At 39.4% G+C, this 16,195-nt stretch overlaps 1 long non-coding RNA gene across 1 annotated transcript; it reads right to left on the bottom strand.

Annotated features, from left to right (window-relative positions):
- Positions 1 to 11,801: 11,801 nt before the first annotated feature.
- LOC135479887 (uncharacterized) lies at positions 11,802 to 16,032 on the bottom strand. Its single transcript, XR_010445884.1, has 3 exons — positions 15,910 to 16,032; positions 14,774 to 14,822; positions 11,802 to 12,565 (listed from the first exon to the last, which is right to left on the bottom strand). It is a non-coding gene; the product is annotated as an uncharacterized LOC135479887 (long non-coding RNA).
- Positions 16,033 to 16,195: the final 163 nt, after the last annotated feature.

The raw sequence follows: 16,195 nt of genomic DNA on the forward strand, positions 1-16,195 counted from the left end.
CACGTGACTAGAGAACTGGGGTCCAAACGAAGCGAACTTAACTCAGGTAAATTATAGGCTTTGAAGAAGATTTTAGTATAAAGTAATGAAAAATATAACTTTTGGCTAAGAAATCTTTTTTAGAAAGGTAATCAAAACGATAAATATAAGTGTTATAATATGCCAGGAAGCAGTTTCGACCGGTGCACTTCAGTACGACCACGCATGAGCAGAACAGCTCATACAACGGACAGATAAAAGCACATGGCGATTTAAGCACATGTTACAACGTTGAAGACTTTGGTAACAGTCCAGCCAGGATTCAGTTCAATTCTAGTTTCCTGTGTGTATTTTTTTTAAGTTTTTGATTGAAATTACGATGGAGACCGCACAGTATAGTTTGTGTCAGAAGATCAACATAAAACGCGCAAACTTTGCGGAGTTGTGTATTGTTTGCTATCACCCTCTCAGACACGGATTTGTCATGCGCAGTCAAAACCGTGGAAGCGGAAAAAGCGTGTATGGCTTAAAATAACAATCAAATAAATGACTAAATAAATAACAAAATTATTGTTACCAGATGTAATGAATGTGTCATACCTTTCTACACATGGTCTCGTAGTCATGACAACATATTTCGTTGAAGCAGCAAAAGATTTTTTTCCCGTGAATATTCATCGTCAGATGTTCACACATGTTTCTCGCCGACACGAAGGTTGTCATGGCAACGAGCACGGCACATGTAACAGCGATGACGTGGCTGGTCTTCATGACGGCTAATGCCTCCAGACAAAAATGAAATAGACACCTGAAGTGGTAAAAACGGGAACAGAAGCTTCACACATTTTCATATACTTACACATCCTGCAAGAAAACATGTTGCATTTTAAATACTTATCAGCAGTGTTTGAAATTATTTATGAATAAGAACTATTAATAATGCCAAGTTTTTAATTTTATAAAGCCTTTCGGGTTATTTAAAAAATATAAATGGGACTACATAATATATGTGGGAAAAGTAGTTGTTAAATACACAAGAAATAGCATCGTAAGAAAGAATGCACCGAACCCATCACAGGGCAACTCTAAGATTTTACACGGTCATCGATCGTAGAGACTGAACTGAACACATTGCGTGCACAGGTTGGCCATTACGAGAAAACTATCATGTAATTACAACAGTTATTGGTAAGAAAATATTTGATGTTTGGCCCTCAATGGCTTTCGCCACCACAGACTGGTTTCCGTAACGACTGACTGCCTTTCCTAACCACTGACTGACTTACTTCACCACTGACTGACTTTCGTAACCACTGACTTACTTACGTAACCACTGACTGGCTTTTGTAACCACTGACTGACTTACGTAATCACTGACTGGCTTTCGTAACCACTGACTGACTTACGTAACCACTGACCCGCTTTCTTAACCACTGACTAACTTTCGTAACCACTTACTGACTTACTTTACCACTGACTGGCTTTCGAAACCACTGACTGACTTACGTAATCACTGACTGGCCTCCATTAACGACTGACTGGCTTCCGTAACAACTGACTGACTTACGTAATCACTGACTGGTTTCCGTAACCACTCACTGGCTTTCGTAATCACTGACTGACTTACGTAACCACTGACTGACTTCAGTAAACACTCACTGGCTTTCGTAACCACTGACTGACGTACGTAACCATTGACTGGCTTCGGTAACCTGGGGTTTATGACAAATACATTAAGGAGGTGGACCATTGCCATGGCTTACAGAGAATTAGGTCAAAATAATTCAAGCATTTTGATTGAATACAAAATGTTACTCGGCTAGAATAGCTCAAATGCTGGGTAAGAAATTATTGGGTATCAAACATCACTTATCGCTGCTTTGCCGTGATTGACTTTGTCTATCCGACAGCATGCGCGTGCATCCCCGAGCACCTGAACAAGTCTTTGATCATGCGCTTTGAAAGATGATTGATTGACGAAATGATTGTTGTGTAAGTACATACTCAATAATTTCATACAGGTTAATTTTATGATGGTGGCTAGTTTTAACGGATGGAGGTTAGATTTATGAAGATGGTCAGTTTCACGGATGGAGGTTAGATTTATGGAGATGGTCAGATTCACGGATGGAGGTTAGATTTATGGAGATGGTCAGATTCACGGATGGAGGTTAGATTTATGGAGATGGTCAGATTCACGGATGGAGGTTAGTTTTATTGAGGTGGTCTGTTTCACGAATGGAGGTTAGTTTTATTGAGGTGGTCTGTTTCACGAATGGAGGTTAGTTTGATGGAGGTGGTCAGATTCACGGATGGAGGTTAGTTTTATGGAGGTGGTTAGTTTCACGGATGGGGGTTAGATTTATGAAGATGGTCAGATTCACGGATGGAGGTTAGTTTGATGGAGGTGGTCAGATTCACGGATGGAGGTTAGTTTTATGAAGATGGTCAGATTCACGGATGGAGGTTAGTTTGATGGAGTTGGTCAGATTCACGGATGGAGGTTAGTTTTATGGAGATGGTCAGATTCACGGATGGAGGTTAGTTTTATGGAGATGGTCAGATTCACTGATGGAGGTTAGTTTGATGGAGGTGGTCAGATTCACGGATGGAGGTGGTCAGATTCACGGATGGAGGTTAGTTTTATGGAGGTGGTTAGTTTCACGGATGGAGGTTAGTTTTATGAAGATGGTTAGATTCACGGATGGAGGTTAGTTTTATGGAGATGGTCAGTTTCACGGATGGAGGTTAGTTTGATGGAGGTGGTCAGATTCACGGATGGAGGTTAGTTTTATGGAGATGGTCAGTTTCACGGATGGAGGTTAGTTTGATGGAGGTGGTCAGATTCACGGATGGAGGTTAGTTTGATGGAGGTGGTCAGATTCACGGATGGAGGTTAGTTTGATGGAGGTGGTCAGTTTCACGGATGGAGGTTAGTTTGATGGAGGTGGTCAGATTCACGGATGGAGGTTAGTTTGATGGAGGTGGTCAGATTCACGGATGGAGGTTAGTTTGATGGAGGTGGCTAGTTTCACGGATGGAGGTTAGATTTATGAAGATGGTTAGATTCACGGATGGAGGTTAGTTTGATGGAGGTGGTCAGTTTCACAGATGGAGGTTAGTTTTATGGAGATGGTCAGATTCACGGATGGAGGTTAGTTTGATGGAGGTGGTCAGATTCACGGATGGAGGTTAGTTTTATGGAGGTGGTTAGTTTCACGGATGGAGGTTAGATTTATGAAGATGGTTAGATTCACGGATGGAGGTTAGTTTTATGGAGATGGTCAGTTTCACGGATGGAGGTTAGTTTGATGGAGGTGGTCAGATTCACAGATGGAGGTTAGTTTGATGAAGGTGGTCAGTTTCACAGATGGAGGTTAGTTTGATAGAGGTGGTCAGATTCACGGATGGAGGTTAGTTTGATGGAGGTGGTCAGATTCACAGATGGAGGTTAGTTTGATGAAGGTGGTCAGATTCACAGATGGAGGTTAGTTTTATGGAAATGGTCAGTTTCACGAATGGAGGTTAGTTTTATTGAGGTGGTCTGTTTCACGGATGGAGGTTAGTTTGATGGAGGTGGTCAGTTTCACGGATGGAGGTTAGTTTGATGGAGGTGGTCAGTTTCACGGATGGAGGTTAGTTTGATGGAGGTGATCAGTTTCACGGATGGAGGTTAGTTTGATGGAGGTGGTCAGATTCACAGATGGAGGTTAGTTTTATGGAAATGGTCAGTTTCACGAATGGAGGTTAGTTTTATTGAGGTGGTCTGTTTCACGGATGGAGGTTAGTTTGATGGAGGTGGTCAGTTTCACAGATGGAGGTTAGTTTTATGGAGGTGGTCAGTTTCACGGATGGAGGTTAATTTTATGGAGGTGGTCTGTTTCACGGATGGAGGTTAGTTTTATGGAAATGGTCAGTTTCACGAATGGAGGTTAGTTTTATTGAGGTGGTCAGTTTCACGGATGGAGGTTAGTTTGATGAAGGTAGCCAGTTTCACAGACGGAGGTTAGTTTGATGGAGGTGGTCAGATTCACGGATGGAGGTTAGTTTTTTGGAGGTGGTCAGTTTCACTGATGGAGGTTAGTTTGATGGAGGTGGTTAGTTTCACAGATGGAGGTTAGTTTGATAGGGGTGGTCAGTTTCACTGATGGAGGTTAGTTTTATGGAGGTGGTCAGTTTCACGGATGGAGGAAAACGGGGTACCCGGTATAAACAACCTACCTTTGACAAACTACTTCACTGTGCAAAAAGCTGTAAAAGGTAAATATGTAGAGGCCAGCCAAAAGCTATACAACCTAAATTCCGGTACCGGTACTAAGCGATATTTTTCGTAGTTAGGCTCAAGCCCTCAGCAGTCAGCAAAAGTCTCCATACTCAACGTTTGTCATTCAGTTTGCTTCAAAATGAATTTAGATCCAGACAAATAATGTTCGACCGATATCAAATTTGTGAAATACCGTTTAAACCTTGGTAAAGTTCAAAACACCTGGACAATGAAAGATATACTTATGCATGGATAATTACAAGTGTTAAACACGTTTCGAATTTAAATTACTTGATTGTAAAAAAAATAAATGCTCTGCAGCAACCTGTGGATGGTCGTGGATTTCCCCCGGCTTTGTCCAGTTTCTTCCAGTATATTGCTGGTTGCCATCGTATAAGTGAAATAGTCTTGAGTACAGTGTTAAACACCAATCGAATAAATAAATAAAACAAACTAAAGAAATGCTCGTACAAAATAAAAACACAAACAACAGAAAGCACTAAATTAATAAACGGTAAAAGATGATAAACTCACGAGGTTAGGGTGATCAGCACAGGTCTGCCACTAATGGAAGTAAATTGTCGCCTGGCTAGAAACAGTCACGTGACTGACTCCATCGTCCAAGCTGCTTTATTGACCAATCAGGGTGTTTATTCTTCAACATCTGTCACGCACAAATAAGACGACTGGTCCCCTGGTTTACTTGTTTAATCAGACTAATTATAAATAATTCTACGGTTAGCCACCGACCACGTACCATTCCATAACCCAGGGTGAAATGTAAATTTTATTTGGATTACGTCGATACCATGTTCATCTCTTATCAAATCCACAGCTGTGTGTTTAAAAGATAAATTTTAATACAAATTTCAGAATTCCATCCTCCATGTAAATTTGATTTCTATGTTCTCTTGTATTCCTTCAGTTTAAATGACTTGTGTTTAAAGAATAAATTTTAAATACGAATTTCGGAATTTCTGTCGCTGTGTAAATTTTAATTCTGTTGCCCGTTGTACTTTTGTCATTATAGATGCTATAATATTTTGTATTCCACATAAATAAAGCAGATGAATCCCAACGTCATGTAAACATGCAAAAATAAACACAATAGAAAAGTTACCAGCATTGGGATATTTTTTGTGAATGTGTCGGATTGTTATTATTTAGGAGTGATGCATGGTTAATAATAATAATAACAATGATGATGATGATGATGATGACGACGACGACGACGACGACGATGATGATGATGATTTCAGTATTTGCTAACTCGGTGTCATTTATTTCCATGGTTGTTTAACACTTCACGAGTATTTCATTTATACGCTTGCGTTCAGTTTTAAGTTTTAATGGGTACACAAAACCAGTATGAATAAACCCTTTAAACTCTATCTGCGCTATACACATATATTTGCCATATAGTTTCAAATCCTGATCAATTGGCATCGTACATATCTATGTAGGTTTATTTGTGAAAATAATTAAACAGTAACAGGTAACTGATCACTCAGTTTATCCTCTACATAATCTGTTACCAATACCATCGCTGCAGGCCCTCTTGTCTGGTATAACCAAAGGGCGATAATCCGCGCGCACCTGTTACTGGGATAACGCTGTGACGGCATGTGTAATACATACTTGTAAACACGGAGTCATTGTAAACAAACCGTTCACGCTGAGAGATTATGCCTGCCCAAAACTTCTGTCAATACTGATGTATTGTGCAGACTACCACAGATGCTGTTAACTTTGGTCATTTATTACCGATTATCTGTCAGAATGTCATTTAATTGTCGACTAAAAATGAACCAGTATTTAGGAGAAGTTCAAAAGTTTATTCCGGTTGCCATGTTCTATATGTTTTTTATTCTAATTTCATGAACTGCTAAATTCAGAAACTGACACTTTCACAAATCTGAACACGATTGAGTTTCTAAACTGAACGAAAGAATAATGCAACTAAATAAAGTTAGAACTCATAATGATTCTATATAAAGGCGACTATACACCTATTAGACACCCTTAATGCATCTCACCATTTGCTGGAGATGAGTTCTTCAACAGTCTTGTTGAACACAGCTATATATATTCTCAACAAAAGAAGGCGCGGTTGGGAAGGAGTGGGAGTGGCCGAGAACTCTCAGAATCATTTAATAAGTAACCAATTTAAGAAATAACTAATTTAACAAATACATATTGTTTACCAATGACCAAATCTAATTTACTAACTCCTGGTATAATAGCTGATACAACGCTGTAACTTCACACGCGATATTACACTCGTAATAACAAATGTCATATTATACTTGTAATAACATATTATCGTGTGAAATATCCAACATTTTCTTGTGAACTTTCTTCTGATTCCCCTTAACATAAAGTAATTTATTTATTTATCTATTTATTTGGTCAATGTTTTGCGACTGACTCAAAGATTTTGCTAAATACTGCGGTGGTTCTGTTTATGGAAAGACGAACTTTACAGAAAGAAAAATAAAATACGATTAAAATATTTGCCATGCAATGTTGCTGAATTTAGTTTTTGTATTTATTTATTTATTAACATCTTCCTTGGGGGCGGGGGGCGTTTGGGAGTCGTGTAATTTGGAGTGCTATCCACGTTGGCTGCTATTGGTGATTGCAACTGGGAAGAACTTGTGCGCATGCTCAAGTGAAGTTTTCTCGGCAGCTGTAACCAAGTCACTCCATGTCGAACAGTCTACCTGGACTCATTAGCTAGGCAGTTGGGGAGACTTTTTCAACCAAAGGTGAGTGTTTTCATTTGTTGTAGCAGGTTAATTGTCACATCAAGATGTTAAATGATCACGTTAAACAAAATTTTATTCAAAGGCATGACTTACGACGTTTAAAGCAAAGAAGGTAAATAAGCGCTTGTCAGTGTCCTTTGATTGATTTTAAAAATCTTTCCTTATCTCTCATTTTCTTATCTAAATACACAATTCACACAATAATGGTAATTATATTATAATGGTTTACATAAAACGGATAAAGAAATAATATAAAAAGGCCACAGCATAAATACATAGGCGTAAAAAGAACAGACATACTTATACCAGCCGTCAGTCAAAATAGACGTTCCAAAGAGAGTAAAAGTGATATCGGTAAACGCTAATATTTTGAGGGAAAATGTATTCCGATGAGAAGTGTTACGAAGTGGACATTTTATTTACGTGGAATCCTTGTGGTGTAATGGACAGGTCTAATGGGGTGAATGTAACAGGGTAGAACCTACTGGACACCAACAAAGGGGCAAACTTGAATTTCCTTTGACCTACTGTCTCAGCTATGGCTGGACAGAATATTCGCATAAAGTTAAAGATTTCGGGTGTTTTCAATGTGGAGGAAGAGGTCAGCTAAGCTTAAGTAACAACCCGTGTGTTAAAAGTATACGACAGATTGAATGAATAAATTAAGCAATAAATAACTGAATGACTGAGTGGCAAATTGGCTGACTAGCTCAATGAACGGATTAATGAATCAATCACTAAACCAAACAATTAATCAGCAAAAACAATCCATAAATCAATCATCAAACATTCAATCAATCAAGAAATCAACTAAAGCAAGCAAACAATTAAATCAATAAATTCACTCCATCAAAGTGAAACTGTTGACTGTTACAGACGCCACCATGTCTCCAAAGCTGACCGGCCTCGCCGTGCTGCTCATTGTCTGCGCCCTGCCCACGTCTCTGTGGGCTAGCGTAACCAGTGACGACTGTGAGTTCCTGTCCCTGGGTGCCGGCTACTACTGTTGCTTTGAGAAGCTCTGTTGTCATGCCATGGTCAACGCTCACCGCTGCAACAAGGTGTACAACGCGCAGACCAAAAAGTTCATCGTGACACCACCGGAATCCGCTGTGGAGGTGCAGTGTGAGAGGTCTTTCAAACAGGGACTGGACAGGGTGTGCTGTGTGCCTCCATTGGACGGGCCTGAACATGATCACTGTTACTGCCCCTCCCCACGGCGCTGGTGCGAGCCAGAAGAGTCCAGTGGTAAGACAATTCTTATTAGGCTTCCAAGTCGAACGCCGGAAACAGGTGGTTCTTGCAGGGAATAACACAATTATTGTTTGCTGACAGTGGTTTTTGTCGTTGTCTAGAAAATTGCAAATGGCAGCAGCTTTGAAATTTGACAGCAAGAATAACACGGATATTATGTCAGCATTTTGAAGTTTGTTCTTTTAACTTTTTGTAATATAGTATCGCTAGGTATGTGCTTCCCGTGGCATTTGCATGTATTTGAACTACGGTTAATAGTTTTCTCTCTACTCTCAAACATCAATCTGTTAGGTTTAACAGAATGACTGTTGTCTGAGTGATGCTATAGAATGTATTCTGTTATTTCAACACAATATTCTGTCATATTCAGCCTAATATTCTGTTCGTCTGCTGGAATCTTTATGTTGAATTAATAGAATGTGTTGGTTATATTTAACAGAACAACCTGCTGCAAAAGAAGAACACATTCTAACATCACCCAGACAACAGAATTTCTGTTAAAACGAACAGATTCGATTTTGAGTCTAGAAGAATTTAAATGACATCCCCCTATTTCAGAACTGGAGCTTATTCAGGCTCATTGTCACCAATGCTTCAGAATCAATGAGAGCGAGAGAATCTACAAATTCTTTGTCCGAGGCCGGGTTTGAACTCACACCCTATGCCAATCATATGTGGGACACAAACTACCAAAAGTAAAGCTACAAATGTGTCCATATTGGTCTAGCCGGCTTCAACTATATAAATGATCCATATTGGTCTAGTCGGCTTCAGCTTTACCAGTGATTCGTGTTTAAACATATACTTACTTACTTATATATATGGTCATCGTTTGGTTACGCCACAATCCAACATTTAAACCGAACATTTTAAGCTATACTCAGTTCACCCATGTGTTCAGAAAGAATCATTTGCAGACTTGTCTTGGAAGACAGTATTTACTTGGTAATTAGTTCATCGTATGACTATTGTAGGTCATCGTTTGATCTCGTCACTTGATCATGTAACCTTGGTACTTGTTATGTGACCTTGGTACTTCCTCCTTTGACCTTGAGATCATATTTCTCCCTTTATGGGCATCATGCTTTTTGACTTAAAGGCAAAGAACACACTAACGCGAAGTATATGTCAGATGAAAGACAACCAAACGCTGACGATAAAAATAGTTCTATTTATTTTTTTTTATTTTTTCAACTAGTGAAATGCATTTGAAAGTTTGAATTCTACGCTATCCTTTTCTGACAATATTGGGATCAGTGATGTCACATGAGATTTTTGACGCTTAACACACCAAGCCCGCTACATTTCATCATTCAGTATGCACATACACACGGATCATTCGCCAAGTGGACCTTTAAACGAGCTATTTCAAGCAAAACATATGGATGTGACGTCACTGTATGGATATGACGTCATTGTTACCGTCTGATTCACTACAGACCACCCTAGAATCTGATGTTTTAAAACCATTTTACTGAGTTGGAAACACTCTAAAAAATAAATCGAACTATTTTGTCGGACATTTTTTAATGATTTTTCATCTGACATATACTTTATTTTTGGGTGTTCTTTGCCTCTAAGCATGCTAACCTACAATGATTTATCCCACCCTGCCGTAATGTAACTTCGTTACATCACAAAAGCAAGTCGTATTAAACATGTAGAATGTAGCCATTGTAAAATTATCAGTGCTGCCTTTTTTTTCTCATTGTAGAGACGTCAAATGACTCTTAGCCCAAGAGCGAAAGTACCAGACTTCCAGATAGAATGAACAGCATTGCAGAAAGGATAAAGCAACTAAATGAGAAACATACAACATTGTTAAGTTTAAACTGAGTACATGGATATGGGATGAGTAATGTTAGACAATACACTGATAAAACAACAAAACGGTTACCCTTGAACATCAGGTAACACACTATATACAAGCACAGAGGTTATTTACATGTGTAAATCAAGCCATACTCAATCCAGATAAACATTTATCGCCTACAAACCTAGTCCAACTGTAATATTGATTCCAATTACGCCATAGCCCATAATGATTTATTAAATTATAAAAACAAATTATTCATTTATTTTCTTTTTGACTGATTTACTTTTGTTTCACACCGTCACCAGAATACTCCAGTTACATTGCGCCGGTTATTGTTTTTGTGCCCGTCACAAATGAACAATATGTGCTTTGTTTGTCAACGTTTGTCAACACATGATTTTCTCCAGGCTTTATGTCAAGAGACTAGTCAAAGAACTGTTGGGAAAACGTGGTTTCCTCCAGGCTTTATTTCACGGGACTAGTCAAAGAACTGTTCAAAACACGTGGCTTTCTCCAGGCTTTACGTCTCGGGACTAGTCAAAGAACTGTTGAGAACACAGGGTTTCCTCCATGCTTTATGTCACGGGACTTGTCAAAGAACTGTTGAGAACACGTGACTTTCTCTGGGCTTTATATTACGGGAGAAGTCAAGGAACTGTTGAGAACACGTGGTTTCCTCCAGACATTACGTCCCAGAACTAATCAAAGAACTGTTAAGAACACGTGGTTTCCTCCAGGCTTTACGTCACGGAAATAGTCAAAGAACTGTTGAAAACACTTGGTTTCCTCCAAACTTAATGTCACAGGACCAGTCAAAGAACTGTTGAGAACCCTTGGTTTCCTCCAAACTTAATGTCACAGGACCAGTCAAAGAACTGTTGAGAACCCTTGGTTTTCTCCTGGCTTTACGTCACGGGATTATTCAAAGAACTGTTAAGAACACGTCGTTTCCTGCAGGCTTGGCGTCACAGAACTAGTCAAAGAATTATTGAGAACACGTGGTTTCCTCCAGGCTTTACGTCAAGGGACTACTCAAACAATTGTTGACAGCGTGTAGTTCCCTCCAAGCTTTCACGTTAAACGTTTTGTCAGATACCTGTTGGTGTCCAGAGGTTTCGTCCGCGCAAAACTGTCTCTTACCAGTCACTTTTAGTTCCACAAAACCTCGTAATGTTCTCATGTTAAGTGACGTCCAGTGGACCGCCCTTCCACAGAGCAGACATGTTTCGCATAGATTAACAGCGTGACATGCGCTGAGACGCATTTCCAGTGTAATCAATATGGCGCACTGGGAATTAATAAACCAATCAGAGTGCACTTACGTCATCATTTTGAACCGTTGATTATCGTTGTTGTGATTGGAGCTTTGTTAAGGGTTTCGGTACAACGATGTCCGCTCAACACGAGAAAACGCAGGACAGATGAGATTGTACGAGACTGCATGCATGTGAACTTTAAACCCAAATGACAATGGAAAAATCAGGTATCGAGGAGTGTAAAGGAAATCTAACACACACGGGTAACATTTATTAAACATTTATTTGCAAAAGTAGAAAATTAAAAAAAAAATACAAACACAAAATCATATATAAAAACGTTATTGAAGCAAGTTTTGGACGTGAGTTTGAGCATATTTTACCATACTGATTCCGGCCCATTTTATAAAGTTACCAAAGAGACTATGTCACGGTTATGGTAAGTCGATGACATTAAGCCGGGTGAAGGATACGGATGCATGATTCAAGATGTCGTACTTAAATGAAAAGAGAGCTTAAAGTTGAAGTAAGCATCGCTAGGCATACAGTTAAAAATTATATGTAGGAGTAGTTTTAGTCACATTTTAGGCATTTTAAACACACATGCATTCAAATATTTAAATTCGCCTTAGATTTTATTTATTTTCGCCTGTAAGCCAAGCTGTTTGTAACGGGCATCATAGAATTCAAACATTTAAATGCGTTTAGCACTCTTTAAAAAGTCGGACAAAATAAACTAAGGTTTTTTTGTACCGCATAATTTTCAGATGTCAGTCTGGTGAGCCTTTTTCAATTTTCAACCTTATTTCATGTGAAATATAAAAATGAAGAAGAACGTATCTCATGGCACTATTTCCCCCCCAAAACATTACTGAGAAAACACGATTGAGAAAACTTTATGATTTCACTTCAGTTTTCCTCGTTTCAGACAATTTCGAACTACTGAGCACAGTGAAGATAGGATGACTCCCGTTTGAGCTATCTAGTTCCATATGTTAAAGCTACGCGTACATCCTAAACGTCAGGCACAAATGGAAAAGTTATCTCCCCTCCGACTGTCACCGTTTTTAATCTTCTTGACTGCTCGATTCCGGTTTATTCATTCTCACTGCAGGGATTGTGGGGAGATTTTCGCCACCACGATCAAGCCTCCAGAACCAATGGAAGAAGTAAAGACTGGATATCGTTCCGAAACGGGCTGCCCATCCAAAATCCGTCGATCCTGAGCCTGGGAAAGGGGACATAGACATGCGATAAGTATTTATATGCAATGATCAAAATTTAAATAAAAAGACTCTTTTTAAAGTGATTTCTCATCTAGCCCACCAAAATACATGTATATAGGAGTCGTGTAGAATGGCATAATAAAACTGTTAAATTAACAAAGGAATAAATAAATAAATAAACACAAAGCACATAATGCCACCAGAAACACCTTAAACTGAACAACTTCCCCTTAAAGTCCTTTTGACGAGAGAAGTTCCAGTCTAAGACACAAACAGATGTAGTGCAATTAAACATGTTTTGACTGGTGTAAATTTATGCCACGTTTTCAATTGATTGGAGTGAATCTATACAACTGAAAGCCAAAACCAACTGTCATATTATTTATCTAACTTGAACGGTATAGAACGAAGATCTTCAGTTTCCTCAGAACTCAAGAACATTTCTGACGGCTGAGAACTGTAACGGGGGTGTACACTGAATAGTCCTAAGTGAGCTACCATCCTTGGGCAAGTATATGACAAACGTCGCGATGCAGCAGAGCTAACGGTCCCTGGATTCGAACCTGCGACCTCACTGGTCAAGGCCGAATCGATCGGCGAGAAGAATACACCTAGGCCTACTTTAAGCGATTTGGCCAACGAGAACCTCTTCATAACTTAAAACCAATGTAAAGACGTGAAAATGTGAAGATCAGAAATATTGTTCACTCGAAAGGTGGATTTTATTTATTTATTGGTATTAAACGCTGTAATCAACAAATTATTACTCATGTAACGGTGATGAGGTTTATGTGTAGAGGAAATCGAAAAGCCCGGAGGATACCGGAGTGCCCGGACGAAATCGGAGTGCCCGAGTGAAAACAATCGAACTTCACTATTGGTACTTGACAAATCTATTTACTTAAAGCTGCAGTCGTAGCTGCGAGAGCTGGATTAGATTTATTTATTTATTTATTTGTTTGGTGTTTTACGCCGTGCTCAAGAATATTTCACTTATACGACGGCGGCCAGCATTTTGATGGAAGGAAACCGGGCAGAGCCCGTGGGAAACCCACGACCATCCGCAGGTTGCTGACAGACTTTCCCACTTACGGCCGGAGAGGAAGCCAACATGAGCTGGACTTGAACTCACAGCGACCGTATTGGTGAGAGCTGGATTAGAGCACAAGACTTCATGGTGGAAAATACATTGATTGGTTTGTCTGGGTGAGCTATATTATGCTGATGTGCAACAATGCAAGGACAGTTATTTGTAATACAGACGTGACATTGCACTTTTACCTGAGAACTCCCCCCCCCCCCCCACCTCCCCCAAGGTTCGTGATTTGTGATAGACAGAATAACTTTGTTAATTCGTATTCATATCATGCTGACATCAGTACCGTGATGAAACACGAAGTGTATACTAAAGAAATCTTCTTTGTGCAGTGTTAAGGTTTTATGTGATGAGGCCATACTGAGTCAAATGACAAGGTGATAGAGGCTCATACTAGATCACTATATTAGTCATTTGACTCATATGACATCAGTGCTGGCCTAGTCCCGGTTATGAAGGGGTGATTCAGATGTCTTTGTTGTTTGCGACAAAGACCGATACAAATTAAAAACCATGCAAAAAGCCACGGTTTTGTGCAACAAGCGAAAGCATCCCCAGATAATGAAGCATAAAGCAAATACATAATTTTTGCAAAGCATGTAGAAAACACATTATCCCATATAAAGCAAAAAGCATGCTTATGCAAATTTTAACCATTTCCAATCATAGACAATGGATTTGTGGTAAGCTAAGTCATAGAAACTTTTACTTTAAAAGTAACACCACAGACGTGACCAAAATGACACAAATTTTAAAGTCAACATTTACTCCTGTCGCATTTATATATTAAGTTTGACATCCTTATTCAGCCAGTGTCCTTTGCCAGCTTTGACAGCAGTACAGTGTCAAAAGCAAATCAACGTTTGCAGCGCAAAGCCTAAATACATACGGGGCAACCTACTGAACACTGACCAAATCAATTTGAATTTTTACGTAATTTTATTTCAGCTACAAGATGATCCAAAATTACCTTTTTAATTTTGAATCTATTGAAGGTGTTAGTGCAATAAGCATGTGGTTTTAACTCCCAAGTCGTCACCATATTACGGCAGTTAATTCGCGTCTATCCTACTACTTGCTTGAATAAGCGAATGCTCCTCATCCGGGTACTTACGCTTTGATTCAGAGAGTACTGTACTCTCCCAAATTTTAAGACAGACAACCTATAGGAACACGATGCAGATATTTATTTATTTACTGATTGGTGTCGAACGCCGTACTGAAGATACAACGGCAGCCAGGAATATGGGTGAACCGGCGTGTTCGGAGTAAACCACGGACCTTCGACAAGTATCTGACAAACCTACTGACTTCAAGCCGAAGCCGGACGAGTGAGAGCTGGATTCCATTTCGCCTATCTCACCGAGGTCTGTTGTTGTAGTCACTCTCTATAACAACTAGTCGCTAACAAGATCTGAAAAAATTCTATTTTCAGTGTCTGTGCAATGAAAAGATTTCTTCTGTACTTAAAGAAAGTGAAGTCGGCTGTTTCATTCATTTGTGTATTGATAGGAGGATTCTGACTGGTACTGAGGTTTGACCTCCCCAACCAAAAGATGGCTCATCAAACGAGCTGTATACGAATTCTTGCTTTTTCTCAGATCTTGGCAGGGACAAGTCAGTTTTGAGAGTGGTTACTAGACCTGATTAGATCCGACTTTTGTGATACTGACGACAACATAAAGACTGTACAGCACTGAGAGTAAAAACAGAGCAGTGACGACAGCGTGATAGTTGAAACATTGGCATATGCATGGTAACACTTAACCGGTGAAATTCGGCCCTTTCTCAATATACCTCAGTTAGGGTGTAAATTTTGAAAGTAATAGGAACTTAAACTTCCCTAACACCGGGGCATAAGCAGAATTCTCCATTCTAATAAACTATATACATAATTAGATTCTAAGAGGCATATACGCACCGATGTAAACAGAAAAAGGTTTTTTTTTTTGCATCATATAGAGTAACGGTATAAAATGATACAGATAACCTAAGGTTGTAAGCTATTTGATCTCACTTGCGATTTGAAGAACATTTTCGTCAAGCCAATAAACCACGACAACAAAAAAGGTGAGAACAATTAGTAAATAGTAACAAGTTACAAACGGCATGTGCTTTTTGAAACACTGACAAATGAAAAGCCTTCACATGCGCACATCAAAGCAAACGAATGATAGACGCATATTTCTATCATAATGGAACCTAATACAGCATGAGGCTCAAGTGAGAGAAAGTAATATAAATCAGTACCTGATGATTGGTTGGGGAGGCTCGGCGCAAGTGTTGTTGGGAAGGGTTCGTCACTTCCGTCTGCGCAGTCATCGACTCCGTTATCAACCAGTCGGAGATCGACACACGAGCCGTCATCGCACGTGAACTCTGAAGGTGTGCACTGTGGGAAGACAAGGTTAGAGTTCGTGTTAAAGACAAATTTTCAAGATGGGCTTGTATATTTCGACATTTCACGTATATGACAGCAGTAAGGTTTGTGATGGAGGAAACCAGAGAGTGAACTAACTTTATAACATTTTCTGTC

The sequence above is a fragment of the Liolophura sinensis genome, chromosome 12 (genome assembly GCF_032854445.1).
Source record: "Liolophura sinensis isolate JHLJ2023 chromosome 12, CUHK_Ljap_v2, whole genome shotgun sequence".
NCBI lineage: Eukaryota > Metazoa > Mollusca > Polyplacophora > Chitonida > Chitonidae > Liolophura > Liolophura sinensis.